Below are 26871 nucleotides of genomic sequence, written 5' to 3'. Positions count from 1 at the left end.
TGTTTTTGGAATCAGCAAATGACGGAGAATAAGATAAACGTAAATTTGGATCGTGTTATAATTTATTATTTTTTTTACAATTTTCAGATTTTTAATGACCAAAGTCATTAATTAATTTTTAAGCCACCAAGCTGAAATGCAATACCGAAGTTCGGCCTTCGTCGAAGATTACTTGACCAAAATTTCAACCAATTTGGTTGAAAAATGAGAGCGTGACAGTGCCGCCTCAACTTTCACGAAAAGCCGGATATGACGTCATCAAAGACATTTATCAAAAAAATGAAAAAAACGTATGGGGATATCATACCCAGGAACTCTCATGTCAAATTTCATAAAGATCGGTCCAGTAGTTTAGTCTGAATCGCTCTACACACACACACAGACACACACACACACACGCACATACACCACGACCCTCGTCTCGATTCCCCCCTCTACGTTAATACATTTAGTCAAGTTTTGACTAAATGTAAAAACCAACGTTGCATGCCGTTTTCACAATCAGACCCGATGCACATAGGTCTACCTAGCTGACTTCCTTTATTTTCGTCAGCTCATTTATTCCACGGAGCTGTTACTTAGTCTATCTGTCAGTGACATACATAGAAAATAATGTGTGCGTGTGTTTAAATTCAGGCCATTGCAACTGTTGACAGCTCTCGTCAGTCTCCACCCTGGCCGCCACATTACGTGCTCAGTACGACTCATGATAGTTGACCTGCTGCTAGAGTCTTCGTGGCTTTTCCTATGCAGCACAAAAGCAGCACATGACCATCCAATTCATTGCGACATCGTGTTAATTTTCTCACAACGTTTGAGAAAGTGACTTGGATCTTTAGCTCTAGGATAATTAGCCATTTACATTACATGTTGTTCCATCTTAAACGTAACCACTCTCATATAATTGCGTTTTTGCCTCTGCAGTGTCAAAAGATAAGCTAAAGATAAATGAGAATTCTTATCGTGGTGTCCGAAGCCAGCAAGCGATAGACTTATCTTGCTAACTGCGTCAGATGATTGCAAGTTGAACCCTTTAACCCTGTGCAAATAAATGTTGTTTTGATAACCTCCTAGTGCTATGCTTTTCTAAATTAAGTGTTTCCTCGAAATGCGTGTGGGGTAAGGATAAATGATACCTTGAAGAGGTAATAACGGGTCACTGAAATGCAGCTACTTACACACAGGTGCACACGGCTCACACCTTACCGCGCGGGGATTAGGATATGAACTGCAAGGATTATTCAAACAACAAAAGTCGCGTGAGGCGAAACTACTACATTTTGTCAAGCTGTCGAACTCACAGAATGAAACTGAACGCACTGCATTTTTTCACCAAGACCGTTTAGCATCGTCAGTCCCCCGCTCGTGGAAAAGGCGGTGAAATTGACAAGCCAGTATAGCGCAGTAGTGGGTGCGCTGAGCAGGATAACACGCTTTTCTGTAGCTATATTCTGTTTAAATTTTTGAGCTTGTTTTTAATCCAAATATAGCATATCTATATGGTTTTTGGAATCAGGAACCGACATGAAATTAATTTTAAATCGCTTTAGGAAATTTAATTTTTATCATAATTTTTACATTGTTGTTTTCAGAGTTTGTTTTTAATCCAAATAAAACATATCTATATGTTTTTGGAATCCTAAAATAATGTAGAATAAGATGAAACTATTTTTGGATCGTTTTATAAAAAATAATTTTGATTACAATTTTCAGTTTTTTAATGACCAAACTCATTGATTAATGTTTAAGCCTCCAAGCTGAAATGCAATACCAAAGTTTCATGAAGATCGGTCCAGCAGTTTTCTCTCAGTGAATCGCTCTACACACACATACACACACAGACACAGACACACATACGTGGTGTTCGACCCTCGTTTCGATTCCCCATCAATGTTAAAAATATTAAGTCAAAACTTGACTAAATTTAAAACGGACGATTTTCAAGCACGCTCACGATGTACAACTGCACCAAAAAAAAACCTTTTCATGTGCAAGTGTGCATTTGCACCTTCTGTTCTACAGAATCAGGAACGGAGATTGGCTCCGAATCATCCTTGCTCATTATAGTGCCCTGCTTATTTTGTTTTCTGCTATTTACACTATTTTCACTCAGTGTGTATGTTTGTGTGTCTGTTTGCTTGTTTGTTTTTCTGTTTTGTGGTGTTTTGTTTTTTTGTCCGCGCTTAAATCTCTGGTGTTTTATCGGAAGAGGAGATATACCTACGTCACGTTTTAGTATTTAATGCGTAAATTACAAGTGAGCCTGCGGGGATATACGTTAATGTGAGTTCTGTCCCCTGATTTACCAATGTCCGCTCTGGTCGCCAGTATAACTGACCCGCTTCAGGATTTGCAAGCGAATAGATCGCGCTTCGTGTTAACGTTCATCCATTTCTTTTTCTTTTCCAACATTTACTGCATAGCCCGTAACATGCCGAATAATTACCTGCCAACAACGAAAAGAGCACGAAAAAGGAAAAAACGCCCGTTACTATAGGCTCAACGTCGACGTTACCCGGCTAAGGCAAACACCGTGACGTCCCGAAAAAACGAAATTTCGACAGACAGACAGAAGATAGACAGACAGACAGACAGACAGACATGTAAACAAATAATCACACGCACGCACGCACGCACGTACTCTCACGCACACTAACAAGTATGAACACAGAGAGAGAGAGAGAGAGAGAGAGAGAGAGAGAGAGAGAGAGAGAGAGAGAGAGAGAGAGAGAGAGAGAGAGAGAGTTTTAACAAAAGTAAAGGGAAAAACTGTATTACGCAAATTTTAAAAATTACAGATATTTGATGGAAATGACAATGATCGTAACATGGTTGCACATCTGGCGTGACATAAACAGCTGGGCGCGAGACTTACGTGCCTGCATTGCCAGTGTAAACGTACACTGTCTGCATGCACTTTCAACAGAAGAGAGAGAGAGAGAGAGAGAGAGAGAGAGAGAGAGAGAGAGAGAGAGAGAGAGAGAGAGAGAGAGAGAGAGAGAGAGAGAGAGAGAGAGAGAGAGATGATGATGGAACTTTATTTTTCAAGGTAGAGGTTTTAAGGCGACGCCTTTTCTTACAACCGGTCCTTACTTCTAATACAAATGTCTAATAAATGATAAACAAGTAAAGCAACATGACAAATAAACAAAGTAAACGAACGAATCAGCAAACAATCGACAAGTAAGCAAACAAGCAAATAAACATGAACAACAAAATGACAAGTAAGCAACATACAAATCGAAAGCGAAACATGCAACATGTTAATTGAGGTTACACATGTAAAGTGATCGACGGTAAAATTCACACGATACCAACGTTTACACTAATGCTAATAATGATTATATGGTGTAAATGATGATGATGAAGATGTTGATGATGATGATGATGATGATGATGATGATGATGATCAAGTGATGATGATGATGATGATGATCAAGTGATGATGATGATGATGATGATGATGTTGATGTTGATGATGATGATGGAAAATCGCAACATAAATTCCACATAATACATATAATAAAGAACATATTTGTGTAATTCATAAAGCTTTGCCAATTGTTGACAGCTACTTGCAAGTGTTAAGACTAGTATAGCCATCTAGGTAGACATAAAATGATTATGCAGAGCTTGTTTAAAACTCTTTAGTGGGTGATCTTATTACAGACGGAATGGAGTTCTTGACTAGTTTTGAACAAATCAATCCTGGGTATTGGGGGTAAAAAATTGATAGACCCGTACCTTTCGGTGACTCTGTGAAATAGGTCCTGAATATAGATGGGCACTTCGCCATGATATACTTTATACATCATTACAGTCTTATTATACTGTAACTGTTTAACTAGCGGCAGGTAGTTTAGATTCTCTAACTTCAAATCAGCTGATAATTGTGGACCATTTAACATGATTTTAGCTGCCCGAGGATGTAGAGAGTTTAACTTTTTCATGTGAATATCAGTGACGCCATCCCAAAGAGTTGATGCGTAATTAATATGGGATAAGATCTGGGCATGATAAAATAGTTTTAGTGTTGCGATATCAACATATTGCTTTAACTTTGATAGCAGAAACAAATTCTTGGATACTTTTTGACAAATATAATGTACATGCGATTGCCATTTTAATTCTTGATCGACTATCACACCCAAAACACGATGTTCCGTTACCTGCTGAACAGGTTGTGATTCCAGAGAAAGATTTAACTTAAGAGGTCGTGACTGGTGTTTTTGTCTTGTTGTAATAATCATGCTTTTTGTCTTTCCTGGGTGCACTATCATAAAATTCTGGTTACACCAACTGTTGACTTCATTCAGACTAGACTGTAAGGAACTTTCTATTTCTTGAACAGTCCTACAGCTTGTGTGAAGCGTCGAATCATCTGCAAAAAAATCCGTTTTAACTTTGGAATTAGATATATGAAGGGGGATGTCATTAATGAATACACAAAACAAAATAGGCCCCAAAACTGACCCCTGGGGGACTCCACTCTTTAAAATCCTTTGGGAGATGTTTTACCGTTTATAGAAACATACTGTGTTCTGTTGACAAGATATGATTGAAAGAATGAACACGTTGCGGGATTGTTCACGTACAATGCGAGTTTATGTAAAAGTAATGTGTGATCTACAAGATCAAAAGCTTTCTTAAAATCAAGAAATACAGCCCCTGATATGTCCGAACGATTAATTGCCGATAGCCAGTTATCACATAGTGATGAAAGAGCTGTACTACAGGAATGTTTCGGACGAAACCCAGATTGAAAGTTGTGAAATAATTTGCACCTTTCCATGTAGTTCAGAAGATTCTTCTGGATGTGCTTCTCTAAAGGCTTTGATAAAATAGGAAGCAATGAAATTGGCCTGAAGTTATTAGGGTCAGACACATCTTTATTTTTAGGAAGTGGAACGACCTTTGCCGTTTTAAATGCATCAGGAAAAATATTTTGTTCAATGCAAAGATTATACACATACGTTAGGGATTCCACTATGTACGGTAGGGCTAATTTAAGCAACGACGGGGGGATTTTGTCAGGCCCCATGGATTTATTATTCTGAAGGTTTTCTATAAATTTTCCAACTTCATGTACGGCAATAGTTGGGATAGAGAATGAATCTTGTGATTTCAATTTATGAATACAAAATTCTTTTAATCTAAACAACAGGGAGTCCCCACCCTCGACTTCTTCATTTACATTTTTAGATTGTTTCAATCGATCAGCCAAACACAGAAAGTGCTCATTGAATTTGTCAGGAGAAATGGCGCTATTTAATCTGCTATTTCTTCTCTGGGATTTACCTAACACTTCATTTATGGCTTGCCAAAGCGTGGCAACATCTTTTTTGTCTTCAACCAATTTATGAAAATGATTACTTTTTGCCTGGCGTACTAACTCGGTAACTCTATTGCGTTGTGCTTTAAATTCTGATTTCCTTTGATTTTCCTTCAAAAAATCACGTAGTGCCATAGCTTCTACAATCTCAGGAGTAAGCCATGGTGGTAATGTAGGGGATTTTACTCGGTGTTGCCTCAGAGGGGCATGCTTATCAACAATCGGGTAGAGTATACGTGAGAAACAATTAAGCGCCTCCTCAGCCTCAGTACAATTAAACACATCATGGAACGGAGCTGAAGATAAGTCTATGAAAAACTTAGACTCGTGAAATTTTTTAAAGCTCCGATATTCGATGGTTGTGTGTCCTTTTTTATGACATTTTGGGATTATATATATATACATATGAGAGAGAGAGAGAGAGAGAGAGAGAGAGAGAGAGAGAGAGAGAGAGAGAGAGAGAGAGAGAGAGAGAGAGATAAGAACAAATACACAGAAATATAATTATACAGAAGCGATAGGAGTAGGTGCATCATTTGAGACAATCGGTAGACTTCAGCATAAACTCGTTGTGATAGAAACCCCATGCAGTCATAACCCCCCCCCCCCCCCCCCCTCATTTCCTTCTGGCTTCAAAATTCGGTATACAAGTTGTTTATTAAGCAGACCGGGTGTTCTGTTCGCTTACTCGGCTTGCAGATTGAAGTACCAAGGTCATGCAGATCACGACAAGCAGACAACAACACACTTCGCCTTTTTGCTGGAAACAAACCACAGACATCCTTCCCTGCATCGATTTTACTTCCCATGCTGTTTTATGCCTGTCCCGAATTACGCACACACGGTGCGGGGGACCTTTAGAATTTCATTGGCATTCTTTGACACGAATAATCTTGTTTACTGACAGAAAAACGACCGGCGAGAGAGCAGTGGTCAAACTCAAAAGCGAAGGGAGAAGAAAGAGGAAGGCTAACACGACGATGAACAAAAGAAAAAGAAACAAGTCGCGTAAGGCGAAATTACTACATTTAGTCAAGCTGTCGAACTCACGGAATGAAACTGAACGCACTGCATTTTTTCACAAAGACAATACAGCTTCGTCAATCCCCGCGAGAAAGAAATTGCTCACTTTCCACGTGCAAAACGCAGTGAACTTGACAAACCAGAATAGCGCGGTAGCGTATTGCGCTAAGCAGGAAAGCACGCTTTCTGTATTCTTGTTAACTGTCTGAGCTTGTTTTGAATACAACATCATATCTATATGTTTTTGTAATTAGGAAATGATAAAGAATAAGATGAAATCATTTTTGGATCGATTTCTTACATTTAAATCGTAGTACTAATTAATCTATTTTCGTTAATTGTGATCACATTTTAAGAGTTTGTTTGTTTGTTTGTTTGCTTAACGCCCAGTCCACCACGAAGGGTGATATCAGGGCGGTGCTGCTTTGACATTTAACGTGCGCCACACACAAGACAGAAGTCGCAGCACAGGCTTCATGTCTCACCCAGTCACATTATTCTGACACCGGACCAACCTAACCCCATAATGCCAGACGCCAGGCGGAGCAGCCACTAGATTGCCAATTTTAAAGTCTTAGGTATGACCCGGCCGGGGTTCGAACGCCTTACCACTAGGCCACCGTGTTGCGGTCCATTTTAAGAGTAAACATAACATATGTATATATTTTTAGATTCAGAATTTGATGAAAAATACGATGCAATCAATTTTAAATCTGTTTGCGAAAAATCGATTTTAATGACAACTTTAATGAGCAAACTCATTAATTATTGTTTAAGCCTCTAAACTGAAATACAATACCAAAGTCCGGGCTTCGTGGAAGATTACTTGACCAAAATGTCAACCAATTTAGTTGAAAAATGATAGCGTGACAGTGCCCCCTCAACTTTCACAAAAATCCGGATATGACGTCATCAAAGACATTTATCAAAAAAATGAAAAACTGTGTGGGGATATTATACTCAGGAACTCTCATGTAAAGTTTCATGACGATCGGCCTGGTAGTTTTCTCTGAATCGCTCTACACATACACACAGACACAGACACACAAGTACACCACACCCTCGTCTCGATTCCCCCGTCTATGTTAAGACATTTAGTCAAAACTTGACTAAATGTAAAAAGAGGATACTAAAGGAGGAAGGGAGGAGGAGGAGAGAGAGGAGGAGGAGAGGGCCGGGACGAGAGAAGAATGAAGTCGAAGACAAACAGAAAGAAGGACTAGACGGAGAAGATGACGGGAGGAGGAGGAGAGGGCCGGGACGAGAGAAGAATGAAGTCGAAGACAAACAGAAAGAAGGACTAGACGGAGAAGATGAAGGGAGAGGAGGAGAGGGAAAAACGATGAAGAGGAGAAGTAGCAAGGGAGGGAAAGAGAGAGAGAGAGAGAGAGAGAGAGAGAGAGAGAGAGAGAGATGGGGGGGGGGGGGCAGAGGAAGAGGAGAGTAAGAGGGAGAGATTAAATGATTATTTTTTAAGCTTCCAAGATTAAATGCAATCCCATAGTCCGGGCTTCGTCGAAGATTGCATGATCCAAATATAAATCAATTGGTTAAAACAAAAAAGAGGGTGTGACAGTGCCGCTTCAACTTTCACATAAAGCCAGATGTAACGTCTTTAAAGACATTAATCAAGAACACGAAAAAAGGGGGATATCATTTGCATATCATTTTTGTAAAGTTTCATGAACATCGGTCCAGTAGTTGTCTCTGAATCGCTCTACACATACACCACCCTCGTCTTGATTGCCCGTCTATTATAAAACATTTCGTCAAAACTTAAGTAAAATAATGTAAAGAGCTCATGTTCCATTTTTTCCCGATATTATAATCAATAAAGGTTCCTGAATAATGACGTTCAATAGACAATCTCTAACTTCATTTTCTTTTTGTGCGTGCATACGCGAGTGTGTGCATTGGTGCTTGCGTGTGTGTGTGCGTGCGTGCGTGCGTGCGTGTGTGTGTGTGTGTGTGTGTGTGCGTGCGTGCGTGCGTGTGTGTGTTAATATCGCTTTTTCTTGTTCGGAAAGTATAACAGGCAAAAACGTCACGGATGGCTGAAAAATGATACCCCGTTCAAGCTATCTGCACAAAACCCACAGCAAAAAAAAAAACAGGATTGGAGTATTGGCCACGTTGTGAAAGACGAACTCCCAGGCTTACCCGTTTGATCCTCCTCATATTGAAAAGTCTTAAATGGATCACTTCTAATACTTTGGACTTCTGACATGTGCGTGCTTCTCTACCAGAAACATGTTGTTTTGTTTAGATAGCTTAGGCCAAAAAAAAATATAGGTGTGGTTACGGTAACATAGCTAAAAAGAATAGGGTAGGTAGGTAGGCAATCACTTTTTTTTTTTTAAACTTTTTTTTCTAATGTGTACAAATTAAACCTACTTGACAGGGAAATAAGTGTGCGACACGGGCCCTTTCGCTTTCATTGCGTTTTTTGCACTCGTTTTTTTTTTTTTTTTTTTTTTTTTTTTTGACAAATGTAATAAAAAGTTATAGGATCGGCCCCTAAAAATAGGGTAGGTCGGGTTACCGTAACCACACCTATTTTTTTTTAGGCCTTACGTATTTCGTGTGCTAACGCTATTCTTACTGATGCAGGTGTCGATCGCATGAGCGGTCAAAAACGGGAGTTTTTGTGTCAATGTTGAGGGGTATCATGACACTTTTTTTTTAATGAGGCGAGGGCGGGGAAATACGGATAGGGGTGGTAGATAATAGATGCAGACCACGTCTAAAACCAACCTAAAAGCCAGCCACCCAGTCAGCCAGCCAACCAGACAAATTCTGCCTGTTCTCACACGCGTGTGCGCGCATGCACATGAGCACTCAACTTCACATTCATAACAGTTTGCGAATAATAACTACGATGATGATTCCAACAACAGCTACCCGTAAACTACCTTATGCACCAATTTCGATCAAAAGTAAGGGATTGACGTTTACAAGGTACTGTGCCCATGTGCAGAATATGTTCCACATGAAAAATAGCGGTACGCGGTATTTGATCACTTGGTATGATAATGATAGTAGGATTTGTTTCTTTGCAAAAAAATGTATATACCCTCTATGCCTCTTTTTCTGTGACACAGACACGTTCGGGTGCGTAAGTGCCTTGCCAGAATGGAACATGGAAACTAACCACAACAATCCCTTTGTGTCATAGTCTTAGAAAACATTGGCATGGCCATCCAGAGACTGCAGTGGCAAAAGTGTAAGCTCAACTGTACTGATATGACTGCATTGCAGCATCTTGTCTTTATTCACTCAAATGATATCTCTGTACTTTGTGAAGAGGTTTACAATCTACGAACAAAAATGTGGACACCTTCGGAACAAATCTATATTTACCCTATACACAGTTTTGACCCAAAGTAGGGGGTGGGTGTTTGCTCGATACTGGGCGCCTACAAGGTAGTTAACGGTGCAATAAAAACAAAAGAAACAGAAGCAACAAGAGCAGCAACAGCGGCAACAACACAATACTTCCTATTTATCCATAAGCTCATCTCACAAAAATAACTTAAACGGCTGTTTTCTAATTTGCAGGGGAATAAACGCTAGCCAATCAGACAACAAGACACCAACCTGTGATTGCCAATGATGGATGCTTCCTCCGCTGCAAGCGACAAGCCTTCCCCTGGGAACGTGTTTGATGTCAACTCACAGCCCGCACCACTGATGGATGGAATTTAAAGATACCGGACCCGTTACATCAACAGTCTATTTCAGGAGCTACGATCACTTTGGAAGGTCCCGAACAGTCTCAAGACAACGTAGACCATTCTACGGTCTTGAATGTGTATGCACCTCAGGCATTACACCTTTTGAACATTTTCAAAGTTGTTGTTTGGGTAGTAGACATGCTGTATTTGTAAAGTTGACTTGTAATGATTAAAACAGACAAGGTCATCGTTGCTCACTGCCCATAACTAGGATTAATATTAATATTGTTTAAGCTGTGGAAACAAACACTTTGCAACAGCTGCACAGATCAGACCATGTTAGATTTGTGAGAATGAATCAGGCTATTTAAACGTGAGATGCACTACACCTTTCTAACAGTGTTACTGCTAACAACCAAGTGAACATTTAGAGGGTTTATTTAAACTTCACCCAAATCGTAAATAGATGCAAATAATTTCTTTTGGAAAACTTTTTGTTCGTACAAAAAACAGCGAAGTTTTTGCTGATTAGCAAGGAAAAGTACTGCCAAAGATACGTGGTTTTTTTGCTTTCAGTGGAATGTGCACTCACTTCCTCTGTAGTTTTTATGAAGACATCCCTCTTTGGAACAGCATCTGTCGCCTTAAAGTTAAATTGTTTCCGGTCAAGACTCAGTCCCAGTGCAAACTTCCGATAACGGGTGCATTTGAATTTCACGCATTTGAAAAATGTTTTCGTCTTCCCGCATTTGATTTTCCCGCATTTGGTGGTTTGAATTTCACGCATGTGAGCTTTTGAAAGTCACGCATGTGAGCTTTTGAAAATCACGCATGTAGTGTATGCGTTGGGGTGTGTGTATATGAGATAGAGTTGCTCGTGACCGATGATGAGTCTCAATTCACCTTGAAATGAGTTGAAACATTTAAGTTTTCTATTAGATGAGATGGTAAATTCTTCAAGAGGTGAATGAAGAATCGTTCTGACACATGTCTTCAATTCTTTCACATACTCAAGCAATTTTTACAGTAAAACAAATATACACATGTACAACTGAATTGTGATTTGTGAGTTGTGAGCGAACCGTCGTGACGTATAAACTCCCACGGATTTCCCATGTTGGTTGTTGGTATTCGTGTCTTGCTGAATTGTGATTTGTATTCACGCGTCTATATACGGGACTCACTCACGAACACACCGATGCAGGGGGGATACGTGTATGCGTGTGCATGCGTGTGCGTGAAATTCAAATGACAAGTAAGGAGAGATTTTAACTGGAAACCTGCGTGAAATTCATGTGTTAAGAAATGCGAGAAATTCATAGCGTGAAATTCAAAAGTGCGTGAAATTCAGTTGCACCGCCGATAACGGTGGAAAAAAAACGGTTCACGGAATGGCTTTACACTTATCATTCTTCTCCTTCAGGCGATAAGGGCGGGTTCGATGTCAACTCATAATTATTGACGACTTATCAACAGCGGTCAATATGACCCTCACTCTCTCTCTACCTTTTCGCGAGGAAAATGAGCTAAACAAACCGATATTGCCCTTGGCATCTTATTAAAACCGTCAGGGTGACGATAACCTTGGGACATTAAAGCACGCACGTTGCGAGAAAGTCTGAGCTCTCGTCACTACCAGGCAAGAGGGGAGCTAATCATCAATAGGAGTTTTTGTGCAATAACATTTCATATAAACTGTACACTGCATCCAAACAATGCCTCGTGGTCTAAACCTGGCCTTAACAAACAACAACAAATGTTACGTAAGCTTGTTTTTCCCAGCCTTTATTATTTAAAAACAACTCAGCTTGCTCAATGAATAGACACATTCTATAATTTAGTTCTGTCCGGAATTGGAAACGCTTTAGAAGTGACGAGGGATGTTAACACGCCGACAGCGCCAATAATGATCAATGATCTCCGATGTGCATGTTTTTGAGAAAAAAGGTCATCATATTGAGCAGACAGTGTCAAAATGCAGTGTTCGTTCGATATGATGACTTATTATGTCACAGACATGCATCAAAGCTCATTGATCATTGTTGCGCTGGTGGGGTGTTCACATCTTGCCTCACATTCAAGGAACACAACTCTTCCACAGAGTATAAAAACCGCGACGGAGTTATTGCCAAACAAAGGCTATTGATTTCAGTTCGTTTCCAACAATAGTAACGATAATCGCAATGACCCAGACATGGAAGCTTTCTTATATTGATGACAAATGCATACCGTTGTTTAGTGCTTGTCAATTGACATTACCTAAGCTATTTCTACTGCAAGGAAAAGAAGCGGAAATCTGTTTATGTAAGACCAAAACTTTTTTTCAAATGTATAACTGTTAGTGCTATTTTGCATTCACTTTTTATTGTGTTGTAATTTTACTTTTGGTGGTGCTGTTTACTTACTAACTTTAACAAAAATACCAAAAAACTAAATGTCAGATTTGTCATTTACAAAACAATCAATAAAGTAGTAATAGTATCATACATTGAATACAAATAACTTGTGTAAAGTAGTAAAGATAGAGCGCCTGCAAAACCCCGAGATGATAATTCATGCGAAGAGATGACGTCCATGCAATGCTTGCTTTCCATGGATCTACAAAAAGAAGGAAAACAATATTGTGAAAGAATTAAGCAGAAGCAGAGTGTTAGGACGTTAGTACAGAAACTCATTTCTTGAGATTTGTCCCTTGCAGGTAAGTGAAATGAAAGGACTTTGTGAACAGAATTGAATCATTTTGACCTTGTTGCAATCGCACGAAACCAGGAAGCAGTTTTCTGGCAGATTGAATGACAGTAAGGATGTGTTAAGTCCTCGCTGTGTGTAGAGTTATGACGTACTGCCAGAAAGTCCACAGATACACACTCACTCGCTGCCATCAACTGTACAGACTAAACCGAAATCCCCAGTCCCTTTTGTGAACAAACTTGCCGAATGTCGTCGGAATTATTACAGTTGAATAAAAATTTTCGCAATCCGAAGCCTCCAGGTTGTCTTAGAGGTGCCTGGGGTCCCAGAATAAATGAGTTCGCTGTTCCCATGACTGAGTTATAACACCATCCATAGACGCAGAGAACCTTCACTGCGGGCTACAGAGTCAACAATCGTGTTATTTCTCTGTGATGCAAACCTAAGAGAGTGAGAGAGGAGTGCAGTGGAAGGATGGTTTACAGTCAAATCAAATCAAATCAAATCAAATCAAATTTTATTTTTCGAGGGTTGTGGCATAAGCAATACAACGAGCTTTTTTTCAACCAGCCCTCGCCCAGAGAGGGGACTAATCTAATCACATATTTACACGGATATTAACGTAGAAAAAAAGGTAGAAAAAACAACAACATATGAATATTTACACATTACATATTATACACAAATATAAAGCGTCGTATATGTAACGTAGTGAAAACAATGCTCAATACACATGCATGAGTAAATGTGTTATTAAAGCTGTGAGTGTTTTTGTGTGGATATAATGAACACTGATGCTTTGGACAAATGAAAATATAACTAAACGAAGTCTTCCATCACTGTGATTTTTCGTAATTTAACATTAAATACAATGAAAGGTGTTTTTTGAAAGTATTGAGACTCATTGGGACTCTCACAAATTCCGGGAGAGAATTCCACAGGACGCTACCAGAATAGGCTAAGCTTGATTTGAAGAGATCTATCCTTGGAATTGGGACGTTAAACTTTCGGTTTGGTTTGACTTTAAAGTTTGCGACGAAAGTTCGTGGTGCACGGCCGGAAAGTATAAATTTTTGTGAAGGAGCACGCCTTCGGGAGGGCGGGAGGGGGTGGGGGGGGGGGGGGGTACTTGATAGTCATATTTTGAAAGCTAACTTTAAAAATAAGAGACGGGACTTTAAGAAAATTGGCAACGCAGTCAATCAAAATTGTGATATTCTCCGACACAGCCAACGTAAGCCTCTACAAACCTTCAAAAACATGTTTTTCTCTGTAAGTCAATCATGGCACAAGCCATGGCCATCTTTACAACCTCGCTTCTCCAGGTAAAGACGACAAACAAGAGTTATTGAAGGGGACCCGAGCTTGAGTATCATTAAAGTGCTACTTCTCTCTACTATCGTGAAACCCAACAGCCCTTCAGTTTATTACGTAATATGCACAAGGCATTTTTGTCAGGCAGTCTCTTGCCTCAGAAAAGTTGGAGGCACAAAAAGTGCTCTTTTGGCCGCGAGCTTGAAGCGTACCGTCATCCTTATACCAGTGCCATCTTCACGAATAGACTGCTTTAAAAAGCGTGAATGATAACAATAAATGTTGATGGTGTATGTATACTGTATGTACTGTCCTTACGACATTAAAGCTGTGGTCTATTTATGACTTTCCGGGGCTACGAGGTTGAAAACTAGGGACAAAATCATGTACAGATTTCTGTACAGCAAACACTACCCGAAACCCCACCTATACGGCGTGTATGACCTTGAGAGCTTCAGTCAACGCTTGAATTTTGCAGTGGTAACATCCGGTTTGCTCTCGCAGTTTGTTTGTTTGTTTATTTGTTGCTTAACGTCCACCCGACTACGCAGAGCCATATCAGGACGAGGAAGGGGGGGACGAAGGGGGCCACTTGTCAAGCGATTCCTGTTTACAAATGCACCAACCCATTACTTGTGTCCCAGCAGGCCTTAGTAAAACTAAATTAATACCTACTGGAAGATTACCAGTTTCCAGTATGTTAAAACAGGCTTAACCTATCCACTGCTGGGCCTACATCAGAACACCAACAGATTAAACTATACATGAATCGCGAGACAAGCGGCAAGAGAAGAGATTTTTGGAAAAAATACAGGTGAATGAGCAAGAAGGCAGAAAAAAGAATAGAATTCATGAAGAACATGACAGGAAAGAGGAACCAAAAATCTACCTAACAGCAAACTAGAAAGCTCCTGCGGTTCCAAAAACAGGAGGGGCCTTTAATTTCATAACCGCAGTGCCCCACTGCTGGAGCTCTCGCAGAGCTGAGCATATTTGTCAAGAAGGATCGAGCAGAAAAAATAAACGACTTGGCAGGGATTCGAACTCAAGGCATCGGGGCCTCGAAATGTCAGGGCCGATGTCTTAACCGCTAGGCCACTTCACCAGTATTGTCAAAGATAACAAAAAATTGATAATTTTATATCATTCTAGCTTGAATTATCATTCATGCGTTGCAAAAACGTAAAAAATTGACATTAAAATTTGCATTTATTTGCAAACATGTTTTACAGAATCGCAGTACATGTTTACACCGTCATGCTACACGACATTCGCGCCATGCAAATAGCTGCGATATCTCTATTTACAACATGCAAGAAAATGACAAGAACAGTAATTGAATCTCTCCAAAGCTCTGTGCAGTTGAAACCAGACATCTAAGAAATAGTTATACATGTATTCACTTCTGAACAATGGGCGGATAGAGATATAAATCATGCTGCTTCAAGAATAACATAACATGAATTCAAATCAATGTTTATCCTTCTTTTTCTCAATTGGCGCAGTAGCCTAGTGGTTAGGACATGAGACACGAAGTCTCGAGGTCGAGAGGTCGAGAGTTCGAATCTTCGCCGGGGCGTTTATTTTTTCCCCTTGATCTCTCTTGAAGATAAAATATGATCAGTCTTGAGAGAGCAAACCGGATGTTATCCCTGCAAAATTCAAGCGTTGACTGAAGCTCTCAAGGTCATACACGCCGTATAGGTGGGGTTTCGGGTAGCGTTTGCTGTACATGATTGTATCCCTATTTTTCAACCTCGTAGCCCCGGAAAGTCATAAATAGACCACAGCTTTAAATCTTATGGCTTGTGCACAGACATATACTACTAGTGTTCATTACTTCTAAACAAAACGGTCCAAGCTTATGGCGGCCCTGATTTAAAGGCCATAAAAAGCAAAGAACCCATCAATCCAAATGATTGTTTGTTTGTTTATTTATTTGTTGCTTAACGTCCAGCCGACTACGCAGAGCCATATCAGGACGAGGAAGGGGGGAATGAAGGGGGCCACTTGTCAAGCGATTCCTGTTTACAAATGCACTAACCCATTACTTGTGTCCCAGCAGGCTTTAGTAAAACTAAATTAATACCTACTGGAAGATTACCAGTTTCCAGTATGTTAAAATAGGCTTAACCTATCTACTGCTGGACTTACATCAGAACACTAACAGATTAAACTATGACATGAATCGCGAGACAAGCGGCAAGAGAAGAGATTTTTGGAAAAAATACAGGTGAATGAGCAAGAAGGCAGAAAAAAGAAAAGAATTCATGAAGAAAAAGAGAGCATGACAGGAAAGAGGAACCAAAAATCTACCTAACAGCAAACTAGAAAGCTCCTGCGGTTCCAAAAACAGGAGGGGCCTTTAATTTCATAACCGCAGTGCCCCACTGCGGGAATCCAAATGATTGATTTGATAGGTACTTGGCTTGTTATGCCTCTCCAGAAACTGAGAAACTCGTTTGTCCGGCCACAACTTTGTTTAGTGTTGACCAATACTGTATGACCACTGGATAGTTTGCCTTAGCCTACTTTAAACAGCGTGAGTTTCAGAGTACAGTCAAGTTAAGCACCTATTGTTCTCTGTCGTTTGAGTGGAGGCAGTTACAAAGGGGAAGCTAGGACTGTGTGCCTGGCGATAAAAGTAGAAAGCAGCTTACAAGAGGGGGAGGTGAGGTAGTAGGACATTTAGCGCTGGTATACCTTATATTCTTTCTTTCTTTCTTTATTTGGTGTTTAACGTCGTTTTCAACAATGAAGGTTATATTGCGACGGGGAAAGGGGGGAGATGGAATAGAGCCACTTGTCAATTGTTTCTTGTTCACAAAAGCACTAATCAAAAATTTGCTCCAGGGGCTTGCAACGTAGTACAATGTATTACCTTACTGGGAGAATGCAAGTTCCCAGTACAAAGGACTTAACATTTCTTACATACTGCTTGACTAAAATCTTTACAAAAATTGACTATATTCTGTACAAGAAACACTTAACAAGGGTAAAAGAAGAAACAGAATCCGTTAGTCGCCTCTTACGACATGCTGGGGAGCATCGGGTAAATTCTTCCTCCTAACCCGCGGGGGGTGTATACCTTATATACATTAAACAAATTAACCAAGAAAGGTTAAATTCAGGACAAAACATTCACAAGAACCTCGACCTAAAGGCCTTTAAATTGGACAAAATTGAGACAAAAATTAATAAATATGCGCTGACTTATCTCAGAATGTCCTAAAGATGGTCGTAGCAATAACAAACTTTCAATCAAACAATCTTTGACCTTCTCCGGACTATGGGCGTTCCATGAGAGAGAGAGAGAGAGAGAGAGAGAGAGAGAGAGAGAGAGAGAGAGAGAGAGAGATTTGAAATAGATACATGTAAATAGGGAGATAGATAGATGGACGGCTGGACGGACGAGACGAAACGAGATGAGATGAGAGAAGAAAGGAGAAGAGAAATGTGTATGTTTCCAGGGTAACCGAACAAGCAATTCCATACGTTTTTGGATTCACCCCTCAATAAACAACGCCATTAATATTGATGAACGAAAAAATACATATAAAAACAACAACTTTATAACAAATTCGAACAAAACTCAAGAGTAAATAGTTCTTATCTGCATTTTAACTTGTTCTGAAGGAGTTTGAGAGAGAGAGAGAGAGAGAGAGAGAGAGAGAGAGAGAGAGAGAGAGAAGAAGAAGAAGAGAGAAGAGAGAGATAGAGAGAGAGAAGAAGAGAGAAGAGAGACAGATAGAGGGGAAAGAGAGGGAGAGAAAAGAGAGAGGGAGAGAAAAGAGAGAGGGAGAGAGAGAGGGGAAAGAGAGGGAGAGAAAAGAGAGAGGGAGAGAGAGACAGATAGGGAGGGGGGAAAGAGAGAGGGAGAAAAAAACAGTGGGAGAGAGAGAGAGAGAGAGAGAGAGAGAGAGAGAGAGACGCAGACGGAGGTGGGGACTGTCGAACCCGTTTTGTACTACCGTAAGGTACAGTATAATTATTCGATCCGCCCAAATGCAAAGTGTGGCAAATCCAGCAGTTCGGCACCGATTTCTGTTCCAACCTATTTACGCCTACGCCGCTATAAGTATAAGACACATCAAGACATAACGCTGTTCCTATTTATTTCACGAACCTTTTTTCAAAGAAACAAGAAAGGAGTAAACAACATGTTGATCAGTTTTGCAGTACACTAGTCTACTCAACTGAAGGCCAAATCTAAAAGTGTGCCATCCGTTTTGTACGTGCATTCAAGCCTTCTTAGCACAACACAGTTTTACAGTAAATGTTTAACAAAGCACGAAGTGTTGACACAAAATCCAATTTCTGAAAGGGGTAATGTTTGACAATCTGTATCGAGCACAAACTGATGTTGATTACGCAGACAAGATATGAACCTATTTCAGGTCGCAAAGTTCCGGATGTAAAAAATTTATTTTATTTTTTTCAGTCCATAAAATGTATGTGAGTCATAGATCTCGCTCGACCCTGAAATGTGAGAGAATGAGAGGTTAGGAAAAGTGGGAAGAGGAGGACGGGTGGGGAAGGCATGGCGCGAGAGAGAGACAGAGACAGAGGGGGTGGGGAAGGCATGGCGCGAGAGAGAGACAGAGACAGAGGGGGTGGGGAAGGCATGGCGCGAGAGAGAGACAGAGACAGAGGGGGTGGGGAAGGCATGGCGCGAGAGAGAGACAGAGGGGGGTGGGGTGGCTGGGTCGAAGAAGATAAAAGGGGTAGGGAGCAACCTCGGATAGTTTTACTGTTGTTTTCTGGCCCAAATGCCTGTTTACGATTCACGGCGAGGACTCGTAAACAAGCTTGAGATGCAACTCTTGTCCTCAATATACCCCCCCCCCCCCCCCCCCCTCCTGTTGTATTTTTAGACTAGGCATCAGTTTTCTTGAACTTCCATTACATTTTTCGATTGCTTCAACAGAAGGCAAAATAACAACATGACTCAGTGCACTGCAAATATTGTCCTTCACCTTTGAAAGTTGTCTGCTATGTGTTTTGACTAGGTAGAAACTTCTGTCGGGGATGCATCTGTTTCCCGGCAAAGCCGCTAAAAAACTAATATACACTAAGGAATAAATGCATTAAACAAAGATAGAAACACTCTGACGGTCATCACTCACACACACAACACACACCCTCTCTCTCTCTGTCTCTCTCTCTCTCTCTCTCTCTCTCTCTCTCTCTATCTCTCTCTCCTTATCGCTTTCTCTCTCTGTATATTTCTGTCTCTCTCTCTATCTGTCTCTCTGTCTGTCTGTCTGTCTCTCTATCTCTCTCTCTCTCTGTCTCTCTCTCTCTCTCTGTCTGTCTCTCTATCTCTCTCTCCCTGACTCTGTCTGTCTGTGTGTATGTGTGTGTGTGTGTGTGTGTGTGTGTGTGTGTGTGTGTGTGTGTGTGTGTCTCTCTCTCTCTGTCTCTGTGTGTGTGTGTGTGTGTGTGTGTGTCTCTCTCTCTCTCTCTCTCTCTCTCTCTCTCTCTCTCTCTCTCTCTCTCGGACCGGTTGTAAGAAAAGGCGTCGCCTTAAACCTCTATCCTTGAAAAATAAAGTTCCATCATCTCTCTCTCTCTCTCTCTCTCTCTCTCTCTCTCTCTCTCTCTCTCTCTCTCTCTCTCTCTCTCTCTCTCTCTCTCTCTCTCTTTCCTTTCCGGCCATGCACCGAGTGCTTTCATTACAAAATTTAAAGCCAAACCAAGCCGAAAATTCAACGTCCCCATTCCGCGGATAGATCTCTTTAAATCAAGTTTAGCTTATTCTGGCAGCGTTTTGTGGAATTCTCTCCCGGAATCAGTTCGAGTCCCAACAAGTCTCAATACTTTCAAAAAACACCTCTCATTACATTTAATGTCAAATTACGAAAAGTCACAGTGATGGAAGACTTCGTTCTGATTATTTTCATATTGATCATATCTGTCCATAAGCATCAGTGTTTCATAACGCAAGAATGTATGTATAGCCAACAACGTGTATATAGTCATGTAAATAGTTTTTCTGCTTTTTTTACTGTCATGCTTATCTTTTGTAATTGTTTTACGTTTGTATATGTATATGTATTTAAGATTAGAATAGTCCCTCTCTGGGCGAGGGCTGGTTGAAAAGAAGCTCGTTTATATTGCTTATGCCACAACCCTCGTAAAATAAAATTTGATTTGATTTGATTTGATTTGATTTGATTTGATTTGATCTCTCTCTCTCTCTCTCTCTCTCTCTCTCTCTCTCTCTCTCTCTCTCTCTCTCTCTCTCTCTCTCTCTCTCTCTCTCTCTCTCTCTCTCTCTCTCTCGTAATCTCATATGCAGCAAGAAAACAGTTCCCACAACAACGAACGATGATCGGGCTTCAAAGTGCACAACGATTATAAGTCTATCTGAAGGGGAAAAAAATAATAACATTAGAAACACTGGCTAAGTAACAAAACCGTTGTTGAATTAATCAATCGTAAGGTTAAAAACTTACGAAGTAAACTGTTGGACATCGATTCCTTGACGTGTGTAACGATCTTAATCAATTCACTGGATTACTGAGACACGAACGATTCTGGTTACTTAAAGGCACAGTACGCCTCCTGTAAACCATCACAGATACTGTCAGGCTTTTACACACAGTACAAACACCCTTCCATTTGAACGCTCACCGAACGGGAACATCCTAAGTGCCCTACGTAAAGAGCGAGCAATTTTCAAAGAATAAATTTTGCGGATTGTTTGATAACAAAATCGGACCGTGGTGCGTTTTGGCGCTAGGCCTAACTTTTAAAATCTAAATAATAAATTGACAGCTTGTTACACAAGCATTCTTGAATCATAAAAGAATTCTTTTTTTCATCAAGACAAGATCAGTACAATTCGAAGTTTTGAAAGTTTGAAAAAAGAAAAGCCCGGAAGCAGGGTCACGCAAGGTCGTAGTTCTCGTAGCAGACGACGGTTTATAGGCATAAACACATTAAACGCCAGTTCCTCTGAACAGTCAAAAGCCATCGCTAGAGTTCTTGTGAATCACAGCCGTTTGTTTCGTTTAGATTCAGAGGTACATAATAACGTGCTGTTGCAGATAAGCTCACAGCGAGTCGCATTCAAATTACAAACTGACGACAACATTGTGAAAAAGGGAAACTGGATCACACGGGTTCACGAATGGCTCAGGGGTAAGATAAACCACGCAAAAATAAATTCTTTGAAAATTGCTCGCTCTTTACGGAGGGCACCTAGGATGTTCTCAAGCGGTGAGTGTTTAAATGAAAGGGTGTTTGTACTGTGTGTAAAAGCCTGACAGTATCTGTGATGGTTTACGGGAGGCTTACTGTGCCTTTAACAAATTCGAGCGAAACTATAATTGTTTGTAAACCCTGCCAGATCTTCGTTCGAATTCGCGACTGGTGACACCACACTCACGCCGGTACCTCCGCTGCACACCGAAAAAAGCCGGGGCCACTTGCTGCGCACCGGGGCCGAGCCACGAGAGGCGAGTTTCTGCACTAAATCTTCTCTGATTTCTCCAAAATGACATATGATCACGTAACTGGCGTTTGTACTTCGACCTAAGGTGTTATAGCATCCCGTCATCGATTTTATTCTTTCCCTCGATTCAATTCTGAACTCTGAGCTTCGATTATTTATGCTTTTCCAGTGAATTATGTGCAAATTCTGACTTTCCACAGTTATTACAGAAAATCAAGCTTATCAAACAAGCTGCAGAGAATTGGAATGTAATTATTGGTTATTTGTTGACATCTGGCTCAAGTGGCGTCTACTAACTTCACGCGGTTGAATCATATTTGTTGAATCTCTACCGTCACTGGACGATTTTGTTGCTGCGCACCGGGGCCATGTCTCTATTTTGAGGGCTGCGCACCGGGGCCATGTCTCTATTTTGAGGGCTGCGCACCGGGGCCATGTCTCTATCTTGAGGGCTGCGCACCGGGGCCATGTCTCTATCTTGAGGGCTGCGCACCGGGGCCATGTCTCTATTTTGAGGGCTGCGCACCGGGGCCATATGTCTCTATTTTGAGGGCTGCGCACCGGGGCCATATGTCTCTATTTTGAGGGCTGCGCACCGGGGCACTTATGTGCTGCGCACCGGGGCCAGTGAAGTATGTGTAAATTCGGACCTTCCACAGTTATTACGGAAAATCAAGCTTATCAAACAAGCTGCAGAGAATTGGAATATAATTATTGGTTATTTGTTGACATGAATTATTGCTCAAGTGGTGTAATATAAATCCATGCGGTTGAGTCATATTTCTTGAATCTCTAGCGTCATTGAACGATTTTGTTGCCGCGCACCGGGCTATGTCTGTTTTGAGGGCTGTATACTGACCTGGGCACTAATTTGCTGCGCATCTGGGCCAGTACTACAGTGAATAAAGTATTGTCTGTCTCAGCCACACACACACACACACACACACACACACGAAAGGTAATGACGCTGACGTTCGTTCGTTTTGTCCTTTTTAAGAGTGGGTTTGTTCTGCTTTGCAGGTGAACAAATGGATCAATTTAGATGTTACTACTGCAAATTCAGATTTCGAGAGTTCAGGACGTTATTGGACACAGTGTCGATGTGCATTCGAATGAACAATTGAAGATTCGTTTTTTGTCGCTGAATGAAGTGACTGGAAAGAGTACCTATTTGAGAAAAGACTTTGGCGTTCTTCCATTTATTCAATAAAAATCAGAAATAAAGAAATCCGCGGAAATCCACCCAAATTCGGATCAACGTAGGCCTCCTAACGTTTGGCAACTTCTGTCCCCAACTGTAGCCATAGTTTGGCAACAAAGGACCCTTCTTTATCATGTATTATCGGGAAAAACATTTCTCAAGTCGATCTCAGTATTCGTTCATGGGATAAGATTGCCTCCATCTTCGCTGGGAATATACCTGCGGGCGCCTGTACCTGTACCTGTACCTGTACCTGTACCTGCCCGCGCATGTGTAGTGCAAACAATGAGAACAAGAACTACAAGAACTCTCAGCGGAAGAAAATGTTCCATTTTTATCTACTATTTTAATGGACAATAAAGTGCTATTATTGTTATTGTTATTGAACTACGAGAAGAGTAGACGATTTTGTAAGGGACAGGCCTATAGACCTTGTGGAACCGAGGTCCCTGCAGGTAACAATGTGAAGAAAAAAATAGCTAGCAGACGACAGCTAGTGTTGTGTCCCCTCGGGACAAGCTGACAAACAAACAAAGATCCTCAAGTACGGTCGCAACCGAAAACAGTATGCTACACACTTTGAAGGAGCATAATAACACGTGTATTACTGGCCGCGGTGCGCAGCATCAATTGCACAAGTAGTGTGCCCCGGTGCGCAGCCCACAGTGGCCCCGGTGCGCAGCAACAAATTCGTTCGGTGACAGTAGAGATTCAAGAAATATGATTCAACCGCGTGAAGTTAGTAGACACCACTTGAGCCAGATGTCAATAAATAACCAATAATTACATTCCAATTCTCTGCAGCTTGTTTGATAGGCTTGATTTTCCGTAATAATTGTGGAAAGTCAATATTTACACATAATTCACTTAAAAAGCATAAACAATCGAAGCTCAGAGTTCAGAATTGAATCGAGGGAAAGAATAAAACCGATGATGGGATGCTATAACACCTTAGGTCGAAGTACAAACGCCAGTTACGTAATGATATGTCATTTTGGAGAAAACAGAGAAGATTTAGTGCCGAAACTCGCCTTTCGTGGCTCGGCCCCGGTGCGCAGCAAGTGGCCCCGGCTTTTTTCGGGTGCAGCGGAGGTACCGGCGTGACACTGTTGTGTACTAAAACCCACTTAGCTGTGAGCGCCCCCGGTGCTATAAATCATCGCAATCACATCGCAGCTGTTCACTGCGGTTCATCAAAGGAGCGATTCATCATTTCTTTCTTCACTTCACCTTCAGCACCAGAACGCTTGCCTATAATACTGTACCTGTACTGGCTGACAGTGACAGATAAAAACCTGCAGCTTGTGCATTGCATTGATCATCCTCATACAAAATGCGATTGCTGTTCGTACTTTAACAAGTGCCAAATGTGTTTTGTGCGCGTGCGTCGAGTGGCGGGAAGGAGAGAGAGAGAGAGAGACAGAGAGAGAGAGAGAGAGAGACAGAGAGAGAGACAGAGAGAGAGACAGAGAGAGACAGAGAGAGAGAGAGTGGGGAGTACGTATGGAAAGCCAAAGAGGATGTATGTGTAATGAACTCCGACATGTTTATTTCTGATTCCACAGTATTATACGTTAGCCGCAGACTCACTATGTTAAACAACCAAACAAACAAACAAACAAACAAGTAGTAGTTGGTTGCTATACAAAGGTTAACACAGCTTCTGTACCAATATAAAATGTTTCAATGGATGACCTTCCATACATAATCTACGTTTCCTTCCTTATATCAGTCTATATGTTTGTACATACTGAGGTGTTTTTCTTATCAAAAAAAACCCAATGTGATTCTGTCATATATATCGTAAAGTGTCGTAAGGCCGAATTTAAATCAATAAATATCACTACAGTTCGGCGGCATCTTCTTCTCAGTCTTTCTTTCTCTTCGTCGTCGTCGGGGTAGTAGTAGTAGTAGTAGTAGTAGTAGTAGTAGTAGTAGTAGTAGTAGTAGTAGTAGTAGTAGTAGTCACAGTACTAGTAGTAGTAGTAGTCACAGTAGTAGTAGTAGTAGTAGTAGTAGTAGTAGTAGTAGTCTCTCTCTCTCTCTCTCTCTCTCTCTCTCTCTCTCTCTCTCTCTCTCTCTCTCTCTCTCTCTCTCTCTCACTTCATATGTTGTTTTTTGGTCAGTAGACATTCGGCCAGTAGGATGCGGTCAGTAGGCATATGATACCCACATTTACACTGTACGTTTCAACCTAACGGTCTTCTTTAGATCTATTAATCGATAATGCTGTAATATATTATTTTTGATAGCAACTGTTTTGAAAACAGTCACCGTTACTTTTGCACGCCTGACTTGACTTTCTAGCAGCACCATTTTCGGGAGAGAAAAAATAAGTGAAATATCTTGACGTGCGTTGCCTTACAGTATCAGTTCAGTCAGTCACTGACATGCTGTGTGTGAAATGTCCCGATTTTGAAAACGGAATTCACACAAGGTTTTGTAGAAATAATTGTTATACCGTCGCACCATTTATATATATCTACACGTCACAGCACACTGCGATGTTCACTCAGTGATTATAATTAAGTATCATGACCGCGCAGATGGATTCACGGTTATAGACGGATCGAAGTTTATACACACGGCACAACACAAGGCGGCAATAATGCGGTTGTCATCGCAGGTATTGCAACGGCCGCCGCTGTGTAAGCCCTGTCAACGGTGACCAGTCATCATCATGTTTTGAATGTGACTGACCACATCAGACCCAAAGTCAAAACATCATGGCCCGGACCGCAGGCACACACAATTAAATCAGTTGTGGACCACAAACGTATATATATTGTAAGGTTACTCTTAACACTTTCAGCAACGGTGCAAGCCCTGTACCAATCATTCAAGGGCCATCTGAAAGTCACTGACTCTGACCACATCAAGACTCAAAGTCAAAACAACTTGACATGGCCTGGACCGCAGGCACACACAATTAAATCAGTTGTGGACTACAAACATATACTACTGTAACTAACTATATATACTAACATTTTCAGCACTGAACAGTGTAAGTCCGATCCTGTACCAATGAAGAGCCATCTGAAAGTCACTCACTGACTCTGACGAAATCAAGACACAAAACATGTCCCGGACCGAAGGCACACACAGCTTGATGAAATGTTAGACCAAAGGCGTAGTAATTAAGTAGTACATGTAACTTACTCGTAACACCTTTCCAGTGGCAGTAAATCACCACCAGCACACTCTGACCAGCTGACAACACGTTGGTTTCTATGGCAGATAAGGCACACATCCAGCAGTTGACACATGCAGCGACTTATCGCCAGCCCGCATTGCACAGTCACTATGATCGCACCTTAAATCCTGACCATCACATGTTGACACAAACACGCTCACACTTTGCACTGACCACAAGAACTGGGAGAAATGGGAAACTCCGCGCTTTCAGCGGCCCAGACAGAGGCGCGTGCCGGTGCACTGAAATCATCTGCCCGATCATCAACACACGGAAGCGTGAGAGTCTGGACTAAAAAGCAAAGGCACGTTTTTCCGTGCTCACAACAAAAGTGAATTTGTCTGACACAACACACTTTTCTGCGTAACAGTTGAGCACAAGCTACAGAAGTCGGTGTGGCTACACGAGGACAGTGGTATTATGCAGCGATGGTCGCCTGTCGTTTTAGGGCCTTGCCCCGCCACAAACAATAAAACGTCATTTTCCGTCTCATCCATCTTCTTGTCTCTGGAGCGGAGGGGTTTTCATACTGTCGACGTCTTTACTGCAGTCAGTTGGCTGGCCCAGCTAGATTCCCTGTGTGTGGCAGGCGGTGGGGCCTGACGTCCCTTTTCTGTCGTGCACAGTAGGCTACATACCGTGTACCCCCCCCCCCCCCCTGTGTCATACTCTCTCTTTCTCCCCTCCCCCTCCTCTCTCTCTCATGGTGGTTGTGTATGTGTGTGTGTGTGTGTGTGTGTCACTCTGTGTGTGTGTGTGTCACTCTGTGTGTGTCACTCTGTGTGTGTCACTCTGTGTGTGTGTGCGTACGTGCGTGTGTGTGTGTGGGTGTGTGTGCGTGCATGCGTACGTGTGTGTTTGCTTGTGTCTATAGGTATAACTATGGGTTTGTCAGGTGTTTATGTTGTAAATATTCCCTCGTTTTTTGTTTTTTTGGGTGTAAATCATCGGAGCGATAGTACTAATTTAAGGTCCGGGCGTGGT

At 41.3% G+C, this 26871-nt stretch overlaps 1 protein-coding gene across 1 annotated transcript in view; it reads right to left on the bottom strand.

Annotated features, from left to right (window-relative positions):
• LOC138960794 (proline-rich protein 5-like) overlaps positions 1-26443 on the bottom strand; it is a 131020-nt gene extending 104577 nt beyond the window's left edge. Inside the window, exon 1 of the mRNA XM_070332448.1 lies at positions 25854-26443. The gene's annotated coding sequence lies outside the window, so the exon portion shown is untranslated. The remainder of the gene's footprint in view (positions 1-25853) is intronic.
• Positions 26444-26871: the final 428 nt, after the last annotated feature.

The sequence above is a fragment of the Littorina saxatilis genome, linkage group LG3, assembly GCF_037325665.1.
Source record: "Littorina saxatilis isolate snail1 linkage group LG3, US_GU_Lsax_2.0, whole genome shotgun sequence".
Classification (NCBI taxonomy): domain Eukaryota; kingdom Metazoa; phylum Mollusca; class Gastropoda; order Littorinimorpha; family Littorinidae; genus Littorina; species Littorina saxatilis.
This window is presented reverse-complemented; position numbering and strand designations above follow the sequence as displayed.